Source organism: Pelobates fuscus, chromosome 4 (assembly GCF_036172605.1).
Source record: "Pelobates fuscus isolate aPelFus1 chromosome 4, aPelFus1.pri, whole genome shotgun sequence".
Classification (NCBI taxonomy): Eukaryota; Metazoa; Chordata; class Amphibia; order Anura; family Pelobatidae; genus Pelobates; species Pelobates fuscus.
Window position 1 is genome coordinate 97,767,120 of NC_086320.1, and position 19,639 is coordinate 97,786,758.

General features: G+C 43.6%; 1 protein-coding gene across 1 annotated transcript in view; it reads right to left on the minus strand.

Annotated features, from left to right (window-relative positions):
• SNTG1 (syntrophin gamma 1) overlaps positions 1 to 19,639 on the minus strand; it is an 807,514-nt gene that overhangs the window by 647,124 nt on the left and 140,751 nt on the right. The gene's annotated exons all lie outside the window — the stretch shown is intronic.

Sequence of the window (19,639 nt, forward strand, 5' to 3'; positions counted from 1 at the left end):
TCCCGAACTGGAAACACACAAACCCTGGAATAGCTGAACAGGAAAAGCATATAATCCGCTTACACTCCTGGCAGTCAGCATACAATCCAATTCCCCCAATAACGAGACGACACTTCGTTTTGAGGGTCAAGCAGAATCTGAGGTGCTGGCACACTCAGCCTGGTTTTTATTGCAGTTGTTACAAATGCAGGTCCGCCCACAGGGAGGTATAAAACAACCACTCGCACATCAGTTACATCCCACATATTCCCTCCCCTTATCCTGAGAGGAAACTCAATTATACATACAGTTAAAACATACTTTCTACCCAACTTTCATAACTCTAAAACCATACATCACATTCACATAAAAATACATATCCACAATCAATCCATTCAGGGGAACAACATGTAAAAAAATGGCATGAATCAGACCAGGGGTTCAAAAGTTAGTCAAGTATCTTTTAAAACCCCTGCCAGCATGGCTTTCCGGCTCAGACCGGTTTTACAGAGCCCTCTCTCCTGGAGAGGTAATCCAATTACCTCCCAGGACAGAGACAGACTCCATTGAGCACATGGGGACACAAAGACAGTAAAACACTTTAAAATACATAAAGTCACCTTTTACACATAACACACAGACATTTCACATATCCCCAGATAGCTGGGCTCTGAGCGCACAAAACTACCGAATAGCACGCAGATCCTATTCACACAGTTCAATTGCCATGGAGCCGAAGTCTTTAACTACACGAATGGGCTCCATGGCATAGCTATCTGGGTTAACACATTCACATAAAGTCTGGTCCATAGTCCAAAGGCAAGAGGCGGGCAAGCAGCCCCCTCCAAGGACACGTGGCGAGGTCGGTTTCGCCACACTTCTCCCCTTTACCCCCCAGACTAACAGGGTATCTGACCTCCTGCCGGTCAGTGCCCTGGTTAGTCCAGCAACCCACCCACGAAGCACAAACAGCAGTACCTCCCACCCACAATAAATGTTTACTCCACCTGGATAAAGTAGCAGCTTGTCCAGGTCCAGGTTCCTCACCACGGCTGTGCGGGGAGCTGGAAGACTGCCTTGGTGGGTTGCTGAGTGGGCAGAGACCAGCGGTACTCTGCCCTGGTGCCAGCGCTACCACTGAAGTAGCCTGATTGGAGCCTGGTTGTGGGAGGGGGAGACCAACCGTCTCCCCTCTGGGTACACAGCTCTGGGGCTGGGGGACAGGACCGACTGTCCCTACCCCTTGTGCTGCAAGTGCAGAGACTACGGTCCCATCTGCACTGTTGGGGGGTGTAACATATCCCCTTGGTGGGTTAGGCTGCCGCTGGAGAGAGGGTGTAACAAGCTCCTCTCTCTGAACTGTAACCTGCCACTGGGGAGAGGGGGTAGCAGGCTCATCTCCCTGACACTCTCTCTGCTGGTGGAGAGTGGGACCAGCTGTCTCCCCTTTCAATATTTTGTCCTGCTGCTGTGGTGCGAGACTGACGGTTCAGGTAAGTAAAACTCACCTTTGTCTGCCCTGCAGGGATGTCACCGGCGGGGGTTTTGGTAAATTATGCAGAGTCCACAGACAGTGACAGATCTGTTTTAAATCAAATTTGTAAAATAAAATGGTAAAAGTAGTATTAAGTAATAAAAATACCAATATTTGGAAATTTAAGTTAGCACTGTCTGGAAGTGGAGTCTAAATCACATCACCGAGACACAGCCTAGAAAAGGGTGATCTTAAAAAGTGAGCAAACAAGGACAGATTTGTGAGAGACTACAAGAAGAAATGCAGGGCATTTATACAGGAAAATCTTTTCCAGACTGCTCAAAAAGCTGCAGCTTCGAAGAAAATTCACCCTTCAGAAGGATCATGAGCACAATGCAAAAGCAACTTTTGAAAGGCTCAAGATCAATTAATTAAATATCTTACAGTGGACAAGTCAAAGTCCTAATCTCAGACCTATTGAGAATCTTTGTATCATTTCAAAATAGCAATCAACAACTAATCTGAACCATCTGGAGTAAATCTGCCTAGATGAATAAGAGATAAATTACTCCTTTTGACATCAGACTGTCTTCAGCAACCTCAAAGAGCTTGTGTGTTCCTGACCCAGTTTTATTACTCCTACGCAGCTGTTCCAGTTTCACTTAATGATTGTATTTTAACATACTTATTAATTTGATAATTATTAAAATGCCTGTTTGGTGTAATTGTTTAATCATGCACTTGACTATACTCCTACAAAATCATTGACAATGTTTACGTGTACCTAGAAGAAGTGAAGCGGTTTTGCCTGTTTTAAAGGCAAAGGATGGTTACATCAGTATGGAAATGCAGGCCAGCTCTCTAGCTTGAGATCTGAGATCTTGCAATCTAAGTTAGGATCCACCGATGGGCAAGCTACTTGAGCTTTTGTCTATTCTCTGTATTCTCTAGCACCTTTTTTTTTTGCTCTTCCTAAGCTTAAAGTGTAATCCAGACATGGTTCCCTTGTTCACAGGGCCTATAGGAATATTGGCTATATCGGTCTGATAAGGCTTAACAAGTCTGAAACAATAGTCTGGGGTTGCTGTATCTCTCGTGCAGAGAAAACCTGACTGCATTTCAGATCTGGACCACCCACTTGGGTGGGATTAGTTTGATATGCAAATGGCCTAGGCTCTCTTTGTAATGGCACAAGAAGAGCTAACACTTGCTTGAGATCTGAGTGGGGACCAACCAAAGGGCAATCTACTCGAGCTGTTGTCCGTTCTCAATATTACTGAGTAATACTCAAGGTACATATCATTCAAGTCATGTAGAAACATACTCCAATAAAACCTGTTTTCACTAAAGTTTTGAAAATATTCTTAATATTTACCCCTAAATAAATATGTTTCTACACATATCAAATAGAAAACAGCTGTATGAGTGACATAACGCATACATTATTGTGATAAAGAATACTTTCTTCTACAGGTTTCTAGCAAGTATCCATCTATACAAGTATTCACTTGTAAGATACAGAAATTCATAGTTTTATTTTGTTTGTTTGTTTTTTACAAAATGTAAACTGATGTGCAGGAATGTGTCACAATATCACGAATTGATAGTACCCGTTTACAGACACTGCTTTGCTTTGCTTAATTTGAGTTTGAGTTATGCAAGTGTATAAGCATTCCAAATTTTGAAAAAAAATTTAGAAAACGAATTCACTTGGAATTTCTGATGGCCTCAGAATTTCTCAATTTATTTTAATCCTTATTCGTGATATGCATACGTTTTCTATGTATTTAATTTAGCAAAATATGGAACATAGTATGATAATAATCACATTCTAAGATTTACAGCTGTGCTAATATGTTTGCCAATTATTTGTTTTATATAAAATTAAGATAATATATGTTATGCATTGAACATATAAACTAATTATTATACATATGCAGTATGTAATTCATATTTTATATACTTAGCATACATTGTATTTTTGTCTTTTTTTTATCTGTGTTAATTTTTATACAAAAGCATTTGTACTTTATCCATGGTGTAAACAATAGAATTATAAATTGAGAGAGAGAATATATATCAGACTGAATCTGCCATACTATTGTCTACTAAATAAACTCTATTTCTATATCTTTGTATTTTATGTATCAGAAAGTGAATTGGCCTGATTAGCTATTGTTAACAAATTCAAAATGTAAATAGCACAAATATGCAGAAATTATTATCAACACACTCACTATAGAAGTAGTTCTAACAGTCACTTCTTAATAGTCCGTACTCATAGATGACACTAAAAACATTCAATGCATTTTAGAATTACCAGCGAAGTAACATACTTACTTAATTTATAGCATTCTCTGCTCTATACATTAAATTTTATTGAGATTTCCTAAGTACCTGATGGTGGATAGTGCAAGGGAGGGGCAGAAGGATACAATAGTGTTAGGAATACAGCTAACACTATATTCCTTTAAATAAATCTGACTAAATAAATCTGACTTTACTTCTTGATGATGTTAAAGTGGTTGCTTTCCAAATACATGTATCTATAGGCCTAAATATAGCATGAATGACATCTCACTGTGTCAGGGACTGTGTATGTGAGGTTAAGTGGGCATAGTAAAATTCTGATGGTAAGAGTTTCGTGACCACCATCTTAAAATGTCACCAACTGCCACCGTTGATCTTTGCATTTCATAGACCTTGAAAGCTTTCATCAAAACACTACAGCACTCTAGTAAATGTCTATAAAATTCTTACATGTGCAAATTATAAGAACCTGCGACGATTGGCCTCGGATATAAATATGGCTACCGTGACACTAGAAATTGGATCAGAAAGAAAGCAAAAGAAGACAAAACCAGACACATTTAATCAACACAATCTCCAAAACCAAAACATATTTTAATTATATTGAGTATAATAGTTAGCCCATATGCAATTGAAACAATGTAAAGTTTATTATATTTATGTACCGTATATACTCGAGTATAAGCCGACCCGAATATAAGCCGAGGCCCCTAATTTTACCCCAAAAAACTGGAAAAACTTATTGACTCGAGTATAAGACTAGGGTGGGAAATGCAGCAGCTACTGGTAAATTTCTAAATAAAATTAGATCCTAAAAAAATTATATTAATTGAATATTTATTTACAGTGTGTGTATATAATGAATGCAGTGTGTGTGTATGAGTGCAGTGTGTATGAGTGTAGTGTGTGTGTATGAGTGCAGTGTCAGTGCAGTGTGTGTGTATGAGTGCAGTGTGTGTGTATGAGTGCAGTGTGTGTGTATATTAATTGAATATTTATTTACAGTGTGTGTATATAATGAATGCAGTGTGTGGGTATGAATGCAGTGTGTGCGTATGAGTGCAGTGTGTATGAGTGCAGTGTGTGCGTGTGTATGAGTGCAGTGTGTGTGTGTGTGTATGTGTGCAGTGTGCGTGCAGTGTGTGTATGAGTGCAGTGTGTGTGTGTGTATGAGTGCAGTGTGTATGAGTGCAGTGTGTATGAGTGCAGTGTGTATGAGTGCAGTGTGTGTATGAATGCAGTGTGTGTATGAATGCAGTGTGTGTGTATGAGTGCAGTGTGAGTGCATTGTGTGTGTATGAGTGCAGTGTGTGTGTGTGTATGAGTGCAGTGTGTGTATGAGTGCAGTGTGTATGAGTGCAGTGTGTATGAGTGCAGTGTGTGTATGAATGCAGTGTGTGTATGAATGCAGTGTGTGAGTGCAGTGTGTATGAGTGCAGTGTGTGTATGAGTGCAGTGTGTGTATGAATGCAGTGTGTGAGTGCAGTGTGTATGAGTGCAGTATGTATGAGTGCAGTGTGTATGAATGCAGTGTGTGAGTGCAGTGTGTATGAGTGCAGTGTGTATGAGTGCAGTGTGTATGAGTGCCGTGTGTATGAGTGCAGTGTGTGTATGAGTGCTGTGTGTATGAGTGCTGTGTGTATGAATGCAGTGTGTGTGTGTGTGTGATGCAGTGTGTGTTTGTGTATGTGTTGGCGGGGGTGGGCATTTTGATTGTTATATTATTAATTATTTGATTAATTATTATTTTATTTTTTAATATTATTATTTTTTTATTATTATTATTATTATAATTTTTTTCATCCCCCCTCCCTGCTTGCTAGCTGGCCAGGGAGGGGGGCTCTTACTCCCTGGTGGTCCAGTGGCATTGGTAGTTCAGTGGGGGGGGGAGGGGGGCTGTCAGAGCTGTAACTTACCTGTCCTGCAGCTCCTGTCAGCTCCCTTCTCCTCCGCGCCGTCCGGTCAGCTCTTCTGTCAGCTCCCACTGTAAGTCTCGCGAGAGCCGCGGGAGCCGCGAGAGCCACAGGTAAGTTACAGCTCTGCCAGCCCCAGTCTGTATTATGGCAATGCAAATTGCCATAATACAGACTATTGACTCGAGTATAAGCCGAGTTGGGGTTTTTCAGCACAAAAAATGTGCTGAAAAACTTGGCTTATACTCGAGTATATACGGTAATTAAAAATAGGAATATTTAGGGTATAATAATCCATCGGCATGTGCTGTTTACACAAGTCTTAGTGCAGTTAGGAGAGTGTTTGCCCCAACAATGTATAATTGTCATGTGACTGTTTGTACTTGATATTTATGTGCATGACTTTTCCTCTCTGTCCTTTACATGATTAAGGCTATGCTTAAAGCGGCACTGTCATGCCGAATCCCGTTTTTTTTTAATCCCCCTCCCGCCTCCACTACATCCAATCGACCCCCTAGTCACCCCCAAATGCCCCTAAGCCCCCCACATTACCTTTTTTTATTCTTTATCTTCTGCCCCGATCTTTATTCAGGGCGCCGCCATCTTTGTGTGGGTAGATGAAGTCCCTGTGGGACACGTCATCTGCCCACACTACACAGACTGTGAGATTCCCGCACATGCCCATTGAAACACCTGGACATGCGAACGGGAATTTCATCTATTCATTCATTCATCAGACAGACGAATGAATGAATAGAAAAAATCAGATGAACAAACTAACACTGTGTATCAGTGTTAGTTTGTTCATTCAGTTTATTACAAGGAGGGAGCTACCGGCGTGCAGCTCCCTCCTTGTAATATGTAACTATAGAGCAGAGCTCCCCACCACTTCATAAGCCCCCTAGGTCCCCCCCTCACTCTATGGGGGTCAATATGACCCCCATAATAGCACAAAGGAGATTAAAATCTCCCCAATGAACCTACTCGCTATACCGCGAGTAGGGGCATGTCCACTAAACAGTGAGCAGCCTGTGGCTGCTCACTGTAAAAAAAAAAATGGTAATAAGGGGGGGGGGGACCTACTGTCCTCCCACCTGGCCCCCACCCCTGTGCGGTGGGTGGGGGCCCTAATAAAACAATAAGGGGGGGACCTACTATCCTCACCCCCGGCCCCACCCCTGCACGGTGGGTGGGGGCCCTAATAAAACAATAAGGGGGGGACCTACTGTCCTCCCCCCCGGCCCACACCCCTGCGCGGTGGGTGGGGGCCCTAATAAAACAATAAGGGGGGGGACCTATTGTCCTCCCCCCTGGCCCCCACCCCTCCGCGGTGGGTGGGGGCCCTAATAAAACAATAAGGGGGGGGACCTATTGTCCTCCCCCCCAGCCCCCACCCCTCCGCGGTGGGTGGGGGCCCTAATAAAACAATAAGGGGGGACCTACTGTCCTCCCCCCTGGCCCCCACCCCTGCGCAGTGTGTGGGGGCCCTAATAAAACAATAAGGGGGGACCTATTGTCCTCCCCCCGGCCCCCACCCCTGTGCGGTGGGTGGGGGGGGCCCTAATAAAACAATAAGGGGGGGACCCACTGCCCACTGCACGCCGCATACTGAGCTCCGCAGGGCGGGTCATGGCTTATAAAGCCTTGCCCCGCCCTGCAATTAGGCTTAGAACACACTGATTGGTTTGTTTAAGCCAATCAGAGTGCTCTGTGTCATTTTACACAGCGTGGGAAAATTCAAAAGAACTTTCCCACGCTGTGTAAAATGACAGATCACTGTGATTGGATGGTTTTCAAGCCATCCAATCACAGTGCTCTGTGTCATTTTACAAGCGTGGGAAAATTCCAAAGAACTTTCCCACGCTTGTAAAATGACACAGAGCACTGTGATTGGACGGTTTGAAATCCATCCAATCACAGTGCTGTGTGTCATTTTACAAGCGTGGGAAAGTTCTTTGGAATTTTCCCACGCTTGTAAAATGACACAGAGCACTGTGATTGGATGGCTTGAAAACCATCCAATCACAGTGATCTGTCTTTTTACACAGCTTGGGAAAGTTCTTTTGGATGTCCCCACGCTGTGTAAAATGACACAGAGCACTCTGATTGGCTTAAACCAACCAATCAGTGTGTTCTAAGCCTAATTGCAGGGCGGGGCAAGGCTTTATAAGCCTTGACCCGCCCTGCGGAGCTCAGTACGCGGCGTGCCCTCCATGGGTTTTTTTTTTTACAGGTTAGTTATTTTATCCCCCCCTCACTATTTTTAGGGTGAGGGGGTAGGTAGGGGATAGAATGTTTTGGGTGGGGGGTGGGTGACTAGGGGCTTGGGACCCCTAGTCACCTTGATGGGGGGGTGTTCATTTAGGGCCCCCACCCACCGCGCAGGGGTGGGGGCCAGGGGGGAGGACAATAGGTCCCCCCCTAATTGTTTTATTAGGGCCCCCACCCACCGCGCAGGGGTGGGGGCCGGGGGGGAGGACAGTAGGCCCCCCCATATTGTTTTATTAGGGCCCCCACCCACCGCTCAGGGGTGGGGGCCGGGGCGGGAGGACAATAGGTCCCCCCCCTAATTGTTTTATTAGGGCCCCCACCCACCGCTCAGGGGTGGGGGCGGGGGGAGGACAGTAGGTCCCCCCCCTTATTGTTTTATTAGGGCCCCCACCCACCGCGCAGGGGTGGGTGCCAGGGGGGGAGGACAGTAGGTCCCCCCCCTTATTGTTTTATTAGGGCCCCCACCCACCGCGCAGGGGTGGGGGCCAGGGTGGAGGACAGTAGGTCCCCCCCTTATTGTTTTATTACGGCCTCCGCCCACCGCGCAGGGGTGGGGGCCAGGGGGGAGGACAGTAGGTCCCCCCCCATCTTTAACCCCCGCGCGGGGGGGGAGTGTTTATTAGTTTTTTTTTTGTTTTGTTTTTTTTACAGTGAGCACACAGGCTGCTCACTGCTTACTAGACATGCCCCTACTCGCGGTATAGCGAGTAGGGGCATATTATTTACTAATACTAAGTAATCTTTACTTAGTATTAGTAAATTTGGCTGAAAGACCAATTTAGGTCTTTCAGCCTTTTAGTAGATAGCTCCCTGATACCGTGGGAATTAGGGAGTTATCTACTAAGCGGCTGCAAGATGCAGCCACAGCAATGAATAGGATCGGAGTTTCATTCATTAGAATGAAATTCCGATACGATCAAAGTACCGAATTGCATCCTAACACCAATGGAGAAACAGTGCTCATTCTGTTAGGAAGCAATTCGGCAGTTTTGCCGGCGTTCTGTCTAAGTGACAGGACGTTCGGCAGTACTGACAGGAAGCATTGTGGGAACAGGGAGGAACGCTAGGGATCATGGAAAAATTGCTCTGACCAGTTGAAATGAAGCACACTTTGCTCCTCCGCTGGTCTGAGCTGGTCAAGCGGAGGAATTCTCCATAAGACAAAGAGTCCCTACTTTGTCTTAAGATTTTAAAGAAAACCAAAGAAGACAGGAAGAAAAGAAGAACAGATCCTGAGAGAGGGGGAGAAGAGGAAGAGATTGAGGAAAGGTAAGTTTGGCATGACAGTGCCGCTTTAACAGAACCAGTATTTCTGGAGACTTACTATTTCTGGATTTGCATATACTTGGAATTAATGACATGTTATTAGTCACAGAATAAGTAGTTCCTAGTTAATATTTACCACAGATGTGCATTGTGAAACATGTGTTATATTTATTCGAACAAAAACTGGGTCCTGGTTCTGGGGATGATTAGAACCGGTCATTCTGGAAATCTACTTTTAGTTTGTGTATGAGGGGTATCTCTTGGGGGCAAAAATTTATAAATCTTTGTATTTCATTATTTACCTGTTATTTTTGTGTTTTGTTGTGACATTTTATTCATCTATATTCAGGCCATATTAACCTGAGCATTACATTGGCCTCTGCAAAATTTTCAAGGTCACTTGGATTGTGCGTTATTTGCATAAAGTAAGTCACCAAACATTACAATGATGTGAAGCAAGAATTGGAAATCAGTTGTCGGAAAAATCATACACTATTTGAGATGCATGCATACAGATGTGTATTTACTGGTGTGTCAAAAGCACAGAAAAATGTGTCTGAGCAGAAGCTGATAGTAATTTTAATTAGGCAGCATCTAAATCCAATATTGAATTATCTATTAACCTTTTTGATCTGTTGTTGTGTATAATTGAGAAGGGCAAACTAAGCTTGTTTTAACAAAGAAACAATTGTTTGAGAAAAGACCATCAGCTGCTACAAAATAGTTCAGGATTATGGTGCAGAGAAATGCAATTACGCTGAATTAACCTAATAAAATTGCTGTAAATAGTCACAATCAAAGAACTGTTGTGTTGTCAATCACTGTTCACTTAATTATTTAATGATTAATTTACTTTATTATCTCATGAAAATGGTATAGCAGGAAAGGATTAATGATCTAAAGGACCGTATGTCTTTAATCAAAATAGAGCTTTGTGAAGTGGAAGCATCTAGGAGCAACAACAGCCCAGCCATGAAGTGCCAGACAATGCATGGTCACGGACCAGGAGTGCCAAGTGCTGAGACAAGCAGCATATCAAAATTGCCTATTATCACTCACTACAGAGTTCCAAACTGTCTCCAGAAGCAACATCAGCACAGAACGATGAGTCAGCAGCTTCACTAAGAGTACAAAGTGTCTGCTGGAGTAATGTAAAGACCGCCAACTTTGGACTTTGTAGCAGTGGTAATGTGTTTTCTGTACTCATCAATCATACTTCACTATATGACAATCTTATGGAAGAACCATGGGTGTGGTAAATGCCAGGAGAACTTTACCTACTGGAATGCATAAAACCAACAGTAAAGTTTGGTGGAGCAGAGATAATAGTGTGGAGCTCTTTTTCAGGATGTGAGTTAGGCCTATTCGTTTACATTTGACTATTACATTTTAGTCAATTATGTTCCTTCAACTGTTTGGTACCAGTTTAGGGAAGGCTCTTCCTGTTGCATTATGACTATGCACCTGTGACAAAAGCAAGGTTCATAAAGACATTGTATAATGTGAAGCAACTTGGGTGGTTTGCACAGAGCACTTGCCTCAACCTTTTTTAAACACTTTTGGGATGATTTAAAAAACGGATTGCAAGCCAGACTTTTTCATGCAACATCAGTGCCAGACTTCACAAATGTTCTTTTGACTGAATAGGCACAAATTCTTATAGACTCAATCCAAAATGTTTTGGTAAACCTTCCCCATAGAGTGGAGGCTGTCATACCTGCAAAAGAGTGAGCGATTCCATTAGTGATGTCGCGAAAATGAAATTTGCCGTTCGCGAACGGCGAACGCGAACTTCCGCAAATGTTCATGAACGGGCGAACCTGGCGAACCGCCATAGACTTCAATAGGCAGGTGAATTTTAAAACCCACAGGGACTCTTTCTGGCCACAATAGTGATGGGCCCCCACCCACCTGAGCGGTGGGTGGGGGCCCTAAACAAGAATAAGTGGGGGGATCTAATGTCCTCCCCCCTGGTCCCCACCACTGAGCGGTGGGTGGGGGCCCTAAAAACAAATTGGGGGGGACCTAATGTCCTCCCTCCTGGCCCCCACCCCTGAGCGGCGGGTGGGGGAACTAAATACCAATAGGGGGGACCTATTGTCCTCCCCCCGGCCCCCACCCCTGAGCGGCGGGTGGGGGCCTAAATACCAATGGGGGGTCCTATTGTCCTCCCCCCGGCCCCCACCCCTGAGTGGTGGGTGGGGCCCCTAAATACCAATAGGGGGGACCTATTGTCCTCCCCCCCGGCCACCACCCATGAGCGGCGGGTGGGGGCCCTAAATACCAATAGTGGGGACCTATTGTCCTCCCCCCTGGCCCCCACCCCTGAGCGGCGGGTGGGGGCCCTAAATACCAATAACGGGGGGACCTATTGTCCGACCCCCGGCCCCCACACCTGAGCGGCGGGTGGGGGCCCTAAATTCCAATAGGGGGGCCCATTGTCCTCCCCCTGGGCCCCCACCCATGAGCGACGGGTGGGGGCCCTAAACACCAGTAGGGGGGGACCTATTGTCCTCCCCCCGGCCCCCACCCCTGAGCGGCGGGTGGGGGCCCTAAATACCAATAGGGGGGGACCTAATGTCCTCCCCCCGGCCCCCACCCATGAGCGGCGGGTGGGGGCCCTAAATACCAATAGGAGGGGACCTAATGTCCTCCCTCCCGGCCCCCACCCCTGAGCGGCCGGTAGGGGCCCTAAAAAAAATGTCCCCCCAGGTGACTAGGGGTCCCCAAACCCCTAGTCACCCCCTCCCCCTCAAAAAATGGTCCCCCTACCTACCCCCTCACCCTAAAAATAATGAGGGGGGAGTCAATAAAGCTAAACACCTGTAAATAAATAAAAATAAACTTACCATTAGATGTCTTCTTTTTTCTAAAATCTTCTCTCTTCAGCCCCCAAAAAGGCCAAATAAAAAGCCAATATAACCGTCGCACTTTGAAAAAAAAAAAAAAACAGAGCGCAAAAAAAAATATATCCTTCTTCACCCTTCGAGGGCGCGCCGCGTACTGAGCTCCGCAGGGCGGGTCAAGGCTTATAAAGCCTTGCCACGCCCTGCAATTAGGCTTAGAACACTCTGATTGGTTGGTTTAAGCCAATCAGAGTGCTCTGTGTCATTTTACACAGCGTGGGAAAATTCCAAAGAACTTTCCCGCGCTGTGTAAAATGACACGGAGCACTCTGATTGGGTGGATTTCAAGCCACCCAATCAGAGTGCTCTGTGTCATTTTACACAGCGTGGGAAAGTTCTGTGGAATTTTCGCACGCTGTGTAATTTGACTCATAACACTCTGATTGGTGGATTAAGTAACCAATCAGAGAGTTATGAGTCAAATTACACAGCGTGGGAAACAAGGATTAACTTTTTTTGCGCTTGTTTTTTTTTTTTCAAAGTGTGACGGTTATATTGGCTTTTTATTTGCCCTTTTTGGGGGCTGAAGAAAGAAGATTTTAGAAAAAAGAAGACATCTAATGGTAAGTTTATTTTTATTTATTTACAGGTTTTTAGCTTTATTGACTTCCCCCTCATTATTTTTAGGGTGAGGGGGGTAGGTAGGGGGGCCTTTTTTGGGGGGGGAGGCGGTGACTAGGGGTTTGGGGATTCCTAGTCACCTGGGGACGACAACATTTTTTTAGGGCCCCCACCCACCACTCAGGGGTGGGGGCTGGGAGGGAAGACAATAGGTCCCACCCCTATTGGTATTTAGGGCCCCCACCCGCCACTCAGGGGTGGGGGCCGGGGGGAGGACAATAGGCCCCCCATTGGTATTTAGGGCTGCCACCCGCCGCTCAGGGGTGGGGGCTAAGGGGGAGGACAATAAGTCCTCCCCCTTTTTTTTTTACTTTAGGGCCCCCACCCGCTCAGGGAGGGGGGCCCCTTTTTTTTTTTTTTAAACAGTGAGCAGCCACAGGGGGCGACCGAACATTGCATATGTTCGCTGTCCGTGGCGAACGCGAACACGCTATGTTCGCCAGGAACTATTCGCCAGCGAACCGTTCGGGACATCACTAGATTCCATACCAATGTTTTTGGATTGGGATGTCCCAACAGGCTCATATAGGTTTGGCAGTCAGGTGTTGGCACAATTTTAACCATACAGTGTATACCTAATTGCTGTAAAACTGATGGAAAATAAATTCAGTAGCTATACATATACAGCTATATAAAGTCATACAGTAGATACTTATCAGGAACATCATTTCCAGATTGTGTTTAATATGAGCTCAATAATCTGTTCTATTTTTATATTAAGGAGTTATAATTGCTGAATACAATTTATTCATACTTATAGCTATGACTAACTCCAGGCTTTCCAAACGTATCAACAAAGAAAAATGTATCCTTGAGGTTTAGAAATCAACATTTATATTTTTCATTTGAAAATGTCTGTTAACTGCTTTAGAAAAAGATAAGAACCTTAATCATAGAACCTTCAAGTTTCTTTTTTCCACATGGATATTTTTGCATAATGTCATCAAACGTTGAGATCGTTGAGATATTTGTGACTACATTTTAAGCTATTGCAGTGTACTTTTGAATATTTTTGAATATTAAAAGGAGGATTAATACGAGTGCTTGTGGCAGGTGCAAATTATTTTAAATGGTATATGCATCATACATCAATTATTACATTGCCTCCCTGAACACTAAAATCGTATAGTTCTCTTATACATCATGAATGATAGAATATCGACTGGCATGAAATTAAAACTCACTTCGAATTGCCAAGAAGTAACACTAAAAAGAAATGTCAAGAATACAAAAGCAATAGCATCTTTATTTAACATTTAGGCTAATAAATATAATTTATTTGTTTTTCAAAATACCCTTCCTGAGAGCAAAAATCTTACATATTCTTAGCTACATAACTGGCTTTCTGCAGCTAAACTGGTTCAAAGCCTTTTAGGCTAGCAGAAACGTCCTTGAGTTCTAATGGCGTGTTTATTTTTATTATTATGTATGCATATATAGTAACATGTGTAGACCTAGGCTTTCACATACTTAGGTGCATGTAGGAGTTTGTGTGTGTGTGCATATCTATATGTGTTTGTGGATTTATGTACGTGTGTGCATTTATGGGAGTATGTATATGTACGTATGTATATACGTTTATGCATATATAAGGGAATTTATATGTATGTATGTACTTTTTCCCCACAACAAGTTATTTGATATCAGATTGACGTTTCATTCCTATGATGGACTTTTATCAAGACAGTGTGTAACTACAAAGGTAAGCAGGGGGAGAGAAGGATACCAAAACGAGGGTGACTCAATACTGTGTATTGGTTTGTATATATTTTGGTCTTTACTGCCCCAATCCCCTTGTTTTCCCTGTGTAGATTGGGAGTCCATACCAGATTCCTACTAGCACCCACTATGGGTGTTTCTTTGGAGGTGACCACAGGAAAGCAAAACATAAGGAGAGTCTCTGGAAGCAGGTTAAGCAGTAAGTATTGAAGTTAGCATGGTAATCTCTCATGTTAAAATTATTGTAAAGCCCACTAATATTGGGGTACTGTTATGTAGTGGTGGGCTTAACACAATATGCTGTAATTGAATTCACATATTTGTTTACTTAGGTGATTTTAAGTAGCCTTGTACAATTTCAACTATGCATGTGCCAGGTGTTCCCCCAATTCCCCATTTTTTTACAACTAAAAATTAAGTATTCAAGGGATACTGTAGTGCCAGTAATACAAAGCTGTATTTCTGGCACCACTGATGCCTCTGCCTCCCCCCTCCCTCGCACCCCCCCCCCCACCCCCTGTGAATAAACCGCTTTATTTACTTGCCTTATCCCAGGACCAATGACCCTTGGCGATGGATCAAAGCTCCGCCCCCTCCGACGTTCCACTACGAGCGGGCTCTAATGCACATGTGCGGCAAATTCCACGCACACATTAGACCTCCCCATAGGAAAGCATTAAATCAATGCTTTCCTTTGAGTAAAAATCTGATGCTGATGCAAAACGTGAGGACGTCCAGCATCAGGTAACGGACTTAAGGTCCGTTACGATTCCGGAAACACCCCCAGTGGCTGCCACTGAGGGCAGACTTAGTGCTGCAATGTAAACATTGCAGTTCTCTGGAACTGCAATATTTTACATTGCAGCACTAGGTGCAAAGGGACACAACAACCAGACCACTTCAATGAGCTTGAGTTGTCTGTGTGCCTACAGTGTCCCTTTAAGACAGGCACAAAAAAAAAAATCTAAATCAATTTTGGAATGTCTCTATTAGATAATATGCCAAGATACAAGGAAAATCAAAATGTATTAGATAAATCAAAATGGTTTGCTTAGAAGATTAAAAATAATACATTCTGATAACTATTATTATAATCCCTCTGCAGTAAATTGGCAAGTAATCACAAGTAGATTAATCACAGATGAAGAAAGCAATATTTCTAATAATATGAACAGATTTATATTGCTCATAATTCCATCAATGTTTATATTAAGTTAGATATATATATTGTGGCAAACCTAGCCACTTCTAGAACACTGGACGCTACATGTCAAAAGGTTGTCTGTATTTTCTGCTGTGTTGTATATGTACTTGGATGTATAGTATGTGCCATTGTAATTCGTATGCTAGCAGCTGTAAGCCACTAGCATTCATGTATTTCGTTTCACGAACAGCGACTATCCGGGCTGTTCATGAAACGGATACGGGCCCCCCTGATAGACCACACATTAAGGGATGTGTGGCGCTCGTTAACCGATTGCAACAGTGTTGCAATCGGTAATTAAAGGCTCTCCTAGGTGGCCGTCGTTCGACTACCGACCACGCGGCAGTCGGCCATCTTGGATCCTTTGTCTCTTCAGCTGTGTTTGGTCGTCGAGTGCCTGGAACCGAAAACGGCTACTCGACGACACGAACACCGCTGGACTTCCAGAGCGGTCGGGAGTTCCGCCCGCATCACATTATGTTTCCCATCGGTGTTCGGTAGTTTTAAACCGGACTCGATGGTTAAGTCTTTTTCGTGCGCCGTTCGGTAGTTTTAGCTGGGATCCGAGCGGTATTCTCACAAAATATAACCCAGGACCCCAGCTATCTGCCGACCATTCATTCGTGCAAATAAAGTGAATAAAGAAAGAGTTATGTATTTTAAAGTAAAATGCCGGTTCTGCTGCACGGAGGGATAATCCACTTAACGGCGTATCCCAGTGGGAGTATCCCTCTCGTGCAGCAGTGCCTGATGGGAGAAATGTCCAGAATGTTAAGTCCCCCATGTAGTCCCATACTGTATTACCCCTGCTAAGTCTGTCTGGAAACCCCTTGCATGGGGAATTGTATAAATATGGAAGCCTGTGAATAAAGACCTCAGTTGACTCCCAGAACTGTGTTTCGTCCGGTTACTGGGGGATTTGGGATATTGCCTTACTTTTCAGCGCTGACTGTGGATTTACCCTTAATACCAGCGGAGATCGTGGATTTTAATATTGCACTCCGTCACATATATGATGAAAGTTTTTTAAATAAAACTGAAATGTTGATACGTTTCCATTAGAGATGTGCAAGGAAAGAAGTTTTTATTCAATTCTATTAAAAATTCTCAGTTTCTCCCAAAACCCCAAAGAATTTGTTAATTTAACGATTTCAGAACTATTGTCTCTTTGGAAATAGAAGACGGCTTCACAACAACAACCCCAGTTTCCACAGTACTAACCAATTTCTTCAGTTATTCCTATGGCTTTGCGCTTAAAGCCAAGCTCCTTTGTCAAAGGTATCCCTGCCTTCATGTACTGTACATGATTTTAAATTCCTTCCTAGTGCTCGTATACAAAGCTCTCTGTAATTGATTGTCTCAATCATAGCCCATATCTTTGTTGAAGATATGTACTGTAGGTTAAGAGGGACAGACAGAGAGCATTGGATATCAGCACTAGGAACTTAGGAAGTGGGAAATTGAATCAATTTAAATCATATATATAAAATACAGGAAGCCAGGGAATGAATAATTATAAATATAAAGGTGTGTGTATATATATATATATATATATATATATATATATATATATATATATATATATATATATATATATATATATAATTGTGGTCATGGCATAAGCCGTAGTACAATTTATATATAGGACAAACAACGAAATGGAAATGTCAGTTGTGGTGTGCCGGAACTGATGAGGAAGTAGGCCTGAAATAAAAGAGGGCAAAAAGAGAGAACCATTTATTCGTCCTACAACCCAACTTAACACATTAGATATTCATTGTTTTGAAAGCCAGGCGTACTTCTTGTATGGGCTGAGGGATGTATCTGGTGTAAGCCGTGGATTTCCAACGTCCTAATATCTTAATTATGTGAGCTGGGATATTCTTTTTAGAAGCGGTAGTGGCGGCTCCTATTCTGAAAGAGTGACCAGAGTAGCTGGCCGGGTTCAGTCCTAACCGGACTAACAATCTCCTAACATACATCATGAATTGGCTCGTAGTGAGCTTATTACCGTGTAAGGACAGGAGTGGTTGTGTTGGAGCCATATGACCAAAGGCAAGAAGAGTGTTGAAAACTTCCACCGGACACCAGGTATTACTAGTGGGATAATAGAGAATAGTGACTGTCTGACCTTTGGCGCCCATTTTGGTATGGTGCAGGGATAGTAGATAGTGATCTTGGACCTTTACCAGATCGGACCTTGTGAGGAAGATGGGTGAGTTATAGCTTGTAGTAGTGAACTCTCTGGGCTGTAGAAAACCATAAAATGCTAAATAGATGGTGGATTTAATTATACGATTAGTATGGACTTCGAATGGTGAGGTGTCTAGTGGATTTGATAGTGACTGAAACAATAGATCATGTATGGGTAGTCTAGCGGGTGAGGGTATAGGGGTGGAGTCTTTGATGCCTTTAAGTATAGCCTTAACTTGGTAGGACGACAGAAAGCGTTGTTTGTTAGGCCAAGTGGTGAGGATATGATGCTGAATGCCTGTAATATACAATTTAATGGTATTAAATGATAATGTTAGATGAAAGTGGCAAAAAGAAATAAAAGCAATAACGGTTTCCATGGAAAACTGGTTAGTGACATTAAAGTCCAAAAAGAATTTATTGAAAACATGGAAAGCCCTGCCATATGCCTTCCTGGTGTTATCAGAGAGACCGAGCTGTGAGAGTTGTCGCCCTTGACATAGCAGTACTTTTAGTCCCAGACCATCTCCTGCCACTTTGGAACTGGAGTTGGTATCAGGGCAGCTGTTGGCAGAGCCTCCCGGAACTCCTGAAACCGAGATTGTGATAAGTGATCAGCTGCAACGTTGAGAACCCCAGGCACATGAACGCAAGTTAAAAGAAAACTGTGTTTTGCAGCAAGCCATATGAGAGTCCTCATGAAACGCATGATGGTGAGGGAAGAGGAACGTCCCTTGTTTACAATATGGCATGTTGCCATATTGTCCAAGAAGCAACGAACCGTATTCCCAGACCAGCTTGCTCCCCACTTAACTGCTGCCGCTAAGATTGGATAGAGCTCAAATAAGGCTGAAGTGTCCTTACACCTGGGGATCTCAGCAATTTCCCCAGGCCATTCATTGCCAAAAATTGCAGCAAATCCTGATGTGGCTGCGGCATCCGTCCAGACTGATACCGACTTCTCTGACCAAACCGGATAAAAATGCTTTTCCCGTTCCAATTCAGCAAAAACTCTCTCCACATATGCAGGTCAGCGGTGGCATGTACGTCTAAAGTAATGCGGGATGCGTCAGATTGCAACATCGGAAACAGGCTAAGTAACCTTGAAATGAATGCTCTACCTTGTGGAATAATTTTCATAGCGAAATTTAATGAACCCAACAAAGATTGCAACTCCTTCCTATTACGTGAGCCTCCTCCTAGGTGAAGGTCGATGGCTGCCAGGATGCGCTCAATCTTATCCCTGGGGAAGCTAGCCTGCATGTGCACAGAGTCCAGCACCACCCCCAAGAAGTTGATGATAGTATCTGGATCTTCAGTCTTAGTAGGTGAAATAGGAAGTCCTAATTGTGTAAATAGTTGTGTTATTGACTGGAGGCTACTGGGAGGTACTAGGTTACTTTCTATGGTCAGGAAATCATCCAGGTAATGGATAACTGTGGGGCATTTACAGATGTTAAGCAGCATCCAGCACAATGTCTCAGCGAAAATATCAAAAATCCTGGGGCTGCTTTTAGAACCAAACGTGAGACGTGTGAAAAAGTAATATGAACTTCGCCACTTAACACCATGTAAATGCCATAGGGATGGTTGGATAGGGAGCAGCTTAAAAGCTTAAAAGCGACAATGTCAGTTTTACTCAGCCATGCCCCTACCCCGGCTGAGAGGATGGCCGTGACTGCATTATCTATGTTGGCATACTGGAGGGAAAATTCTTCAGACGGAATTAGTGAGTTTAGATTTGGGGTATGAGATGCATGGGGGGTTGACAGGTCGAGAATTA